The sequence below is a fragment of the Arachis hypogaea genome, chromosome 12 (assembly GCF_003086295.3).
Source record: "Arachis hypogaea cultivar Tifrunner chromosome 12, arahy.Tifrunner.gnm2.J5K5, whole genome shotgun sequence".
In the NCBI taxonomy this organism is placed as follows: Eukaryota; Viridiplantae; Streptophyta; class Magnoliopsida; order Fabales; family Fabaceae; genus Arachis; species Arachis hypogaea.
In genome coordinates, this window is record NC_092047.1 from 106931457 (window position 1) to 106935990 (window position 4534).

The 4534-nt window shown below is 36.8% G+C and overlaps 1 long non-coding RNA gene across 1 annotated transcript; it reads right to left on the reverse strand.

The window, feature by feature from the left end:
* Positions 1-3300: 3300 nt before the first annotated feature.
* Positions 3301-4074, reverse strand: LOC140177359 (uncharacterized). Its single transcript, XR_011869200.1, has 2 exons — positions 3571-4074; positions 3301-3489 (listed from the first exon to the last, which is right to left on the reverse strand). It is a non-coding gene; the product is annotated as an uncharacterized lncRNA (long non-coding RNA).
* Positions 4075-4534: the final 460 nt, after the last annotated feature.

Consider the following 4534-nt stretch of genomic DNA (forward strand, 5'->3'; position numbering starts at 1 on the left):
CTTCATCAATTCGGTGGTTAAGTTACATGGCTTCCCAACTACTATGGTTTCTGATAGAGACCCTATTTTCTTGAGTAAATTCTGGAAGAGTTTGTTTGAATTTAGCGGGACAAAACTGCATTATAGTACAGCTTATCACCCTCAGAGTGATGGCCAAACGGAGGTGGTGAATAGAACGTTAGAGCAGTACTTAAGGGTTTTTTCTCATTCCTACCCAAATCAATGGTCTACCTACCTGAATTGGGCTGAGTTTTGCTACAACAGTTCCTACCACTCGGCTATCAATATGACACCCCATGAGGCCCTCTATGGGTTTGTAATGAGGAAGCTGCCCGGTTATTTGCCCGGATCGACCACCGTGCTAGCGGTAGACGAGCTCCTTAGAGCAAGAGAGGTGTTGGACAGGGAACTGCGCTATTCCCTACAGCAGGCTCAAGAACGAATGAAGAAACAGGCAGATCAACACCGCCGAGAGAAGCAATTTGAAGTGGGAGAGTGGGTGTGGTTGAAGATCAGACCATATCGGCAGCGGTCCCTCACTAATCACAGTTATAGCAAACTACAAAAGAGATTTTATGGGCCCTATCAAATAAGTCAGAGAGTAGGACAGGTTGCTTACCGGTTGAATCTTCCTTCCTCCTGCGCTCTGCATCCGGTCTTCCACATCTCTGTGCTGAAACAGTACCGAGGAAAACCACCTCAGGGGCCACCGAGCTCGCCCGATCTGCCACCCTCACTGCAACCACGTCCTCTTGCCATTCTCGGTCGTCGTTCAGTGTCAACAGCTGAAGGAACTCGACACAGGTGTTAGTAGATTGGGAGGGGACCGCACGTGATGAGACAACTTGGGAAGACTTAAGTGAGTTGCAGCAGTTGTTCCCAGAAGTTGACCTTGAGGACAAGGTCATTTTGGAGGGGGAGATAATTGATAGCTCCCAAGGTCCAAATGAAGAAGACCAGCCCGAAACGGAGTTGCCCAATACAGAGGAAGACACAAAAGGGCAGCCAACGCAAGGTATTGGGCCGTCTCAAGTGGAAGAACCCAAAAAGCAGCGAACCAAGAGAGCTCCAGGCTGGATGAAGAATTTTGTTATTGGATGAGCTGTGCGTAACAAAGAAACATTTCCCTGTGCTGAGTTGGTTAGTTTGTTACGGGGAAAGAGAAAATATATGGGATTGAGAATGATTCGGAGTTAGTTGGAGTATTGTGTGAAGAAACGTTTTCTGGAGTGCTCCCCCACTCGAATAGGGACAGTATCTGTTTCGTTCATTTCCATTATCATTTCACATTCAATAATATACAATTTTTATTCCATTACTGTGCATTCTACTATATTTCACTACTCAATTGTAATATCATTAACAGTCACAAGTAGAGTCTATCACATATAGTATTTCATATATCAAGTGTACGTACGTACACATCAGTACATTGTTGTAAATTAAAATCCGATGGATATAATAAATTTCAGTAACGTAGACTTGCAATTGCAGTAAACTTTTTTTTTTATTATTATTATTATTATTATTATTATTATTATTATTATTAAACATTTTTATTCGAATCTTTGCTTAGGTACATAATTCGTACACGGATGCATCAACATCAAGTTTAATTTAATTAAGCTAATTCATCGATCATGTCATCAAGTGCATCTTTCTTTTGATTTGTTGACATTTTTTTTTTTCGTCTTCCGATCCTATCTAGCTCTCACCTCCCCCAAGTTCACTTTCCCCTATATAATGTTTGGCCACCATAATATATCAACGTTATATTAATTATTGATAATGTTAAAGAAATAAAAATAGGGAAAAGCTCAGTATACAAGCGATTAGGGCTTGTAACTATTACAAGTTCATTAACGTCTAATCCACTAAAACGCGTTGCAACTCCTACGTCACTTACACGCGCTATACAAAGATCCTGCGTTTGTATAACTACCAAATTTAAAAGATTTGTTTCCTTCTTTGTTTTCCTTCTTTCCAAATTTCATCGTTCTTCTTCTCGCGCGTCTTCCCCTGGTTTTTCGATCGTTCTTTTCTTCTCCTTTCTCATTGGTTTGTTCTTCGTCATTGACGTTAGTTCTTCTCTCTGTAACTCCAGCTTCGTTTTCTTTTCGATTTTCTGGTTTCTGAAATCAAAGTTTGAACTCGTTTTGAAGATAATAGATGATTCAACCTCAGATTGTCAGCTGAATCAGGGCGAAGTGGAGCACAAATAGGAAGGAAAACGAGATTAAGAATCAATTGATTACATGTAGCAAAGAGGAAAAATGAAACCCTCATAGCAAAGACTCATTTGATAGGAATTGGAATGATTTTCTGCTAAATTTTGGTCTTGTGGACAACAAGTGGCTTTCAGGTAGTGTTGGGTTAAAATCTGCAGCAGATGTGTAAATTTAATTTTTTATCGGGTGTATTTATAGTCTGTGTTTGGGTGTATTATGCAGATCTCTATGCAGACCGTCATATATGGGTTCCAATCTATTTGAAATTCTGGATCACCACTTCATATTATAGTACCTGTAAATCAGACATTTTGAATACACCAGAGAGAGTTTAATTAATTTTGGTCTTGTGGACAACAAGTGGCTTTCAGGTAGTGTTGGGTTAAAATCTGCAGCAGAGGTGTAAATTTAATTTTTTATCGGGTGTATTTATAGTCTGTGTTTGGGTGTATTATGCAGATCTCTATGCAGATCGTCATATATGGGTTCCAATCTATCTGGATCACCACTTCATATTATAATACCTATAAATCAGACATTTTGAATACACCAGAGAGAGTTTAATTAATTTTGGTCTTGTGGACAACAAGTGGCTTTCTGGTAGTGTTGGGTTAAAATCTGCAGCAGAGGTGTAAATTTAATTTTTTATCGGGTGTATTTATAGTCTGTGTTTGGGTGTATTATGCAGATCTCTATGCAGACCGTCATATATGGGTTCCAATCTATCTGGATCACCACTTCATATTATAGTACCTGTAAATCAGACATTTTGAATACACCAGAGAGAGTTTAATTAATTTTGGTCTTGTGGACAACAAGTGGCTTTCAGGTAGTGTTGGGTTAAAATCTGCAGTAGAGGTATAAATTTAATTTTTTATCGGGTGTATTTATAGTCTGTGTTTGGGTGTATTATGCAGATCTCTATGCAGACCGTCATATATAGGTTCCAATCTATCTGGATCACCACTTCATATTATAGTACCTGTAAATCAGACATTTTGAATACACCAGAGAGAGTTTAATTATGGAAAAAAAATTTACTTATAATTGGATCAAATATATTTACACCATGTGTTCAATTTCTTACAAGAGTATATAACAGTTACATTAATCAGTGACAATATCATTAGAATCTATCTGACAAAATGGACTCAATAACAATGAGGATGGCCTGGACAGTCTTATTGCATCACTTCTCCTCGCTCATATTTCTGAATTTCTCACTCAACAGATGGGTTGCACACTTTAGGTCCTTGATTTGCTGTAAACAAAGCAAAATTAGAGTTAGATATATTTCTATTATGAAAAACTGATTTGATCGAAGACATATATTTGTTCTTACATTTTTTTCAGCTTGGTTTCTGCCTGCCATTTTTTCTGAAATGAAAAATACACCCATAGATATCAGTAAGATACACCCATAGATATGAGTCAGATACACCCATAGATATCAGTCAGATATCACTCAAATACACCCAAATGATTACAGAAATACACCCAAAGGATTACAGAAAATACACCCAAACGGTTACAAGAATTCACCCAAACGATTATAGGAATACACCCAAAGGATTTAAGAAAATACACCCAAAATTCGTTGAAGTACATCTTATGCATAATTCAGAACTCTTTCTCTTTCTCCTCCTCATCTTCTGCTGCTTCTTCTTCTTCAAAAACGATTTTACCATGAAAAATCGAAAAAAAAAAAGAGAAAACAGAGAGAAAAGACGTAAATGAAGAAGAAGAAAAAGAGGAAAACGAGGAAGAAGAACGTGCAGAAACGAAAGAAAAGGAGAAGAAGAAGAGTAAGAGGAAGAAGAACGTGCAGCAAGAAGAAGAAAAAGAATTTTAGAAACCATGAAAATCGAAAAAAAAACGAAGAAGAAGAAGAAGAGGAAGAGGAAGAGGAAGAGGAAGACGAAGAAGAAGAAGAAGAGAAGAAGAAGAAGAAGAAGAAGAAGAAGAAGAAGAAGAAGACGAAGAGGAACCGTTTGAGTGGGGCGCGTGTAGTTACGCTCCATTCAAAATGAGTTAATGCGCGTGTTAATGAAGTTTGGGCTGATAACTTGTAAAACTTGTACGGCCTTTTTACTTGTATGTGTAGCAGGCCCCATAAAAATAATAGTTAAAAATTATTTTATTTAATATTTATTAATTATAGTTAAAATTTTTAAACACATATTATGTAAGTGATTTTTATTGTATTTGGATTAATTTTATTAAAATTAATACAAATGCTTAAATATATAACAAAATTAATAAAATTAAAAAAAATATTATATATATTATATAAAATAATTATAAAT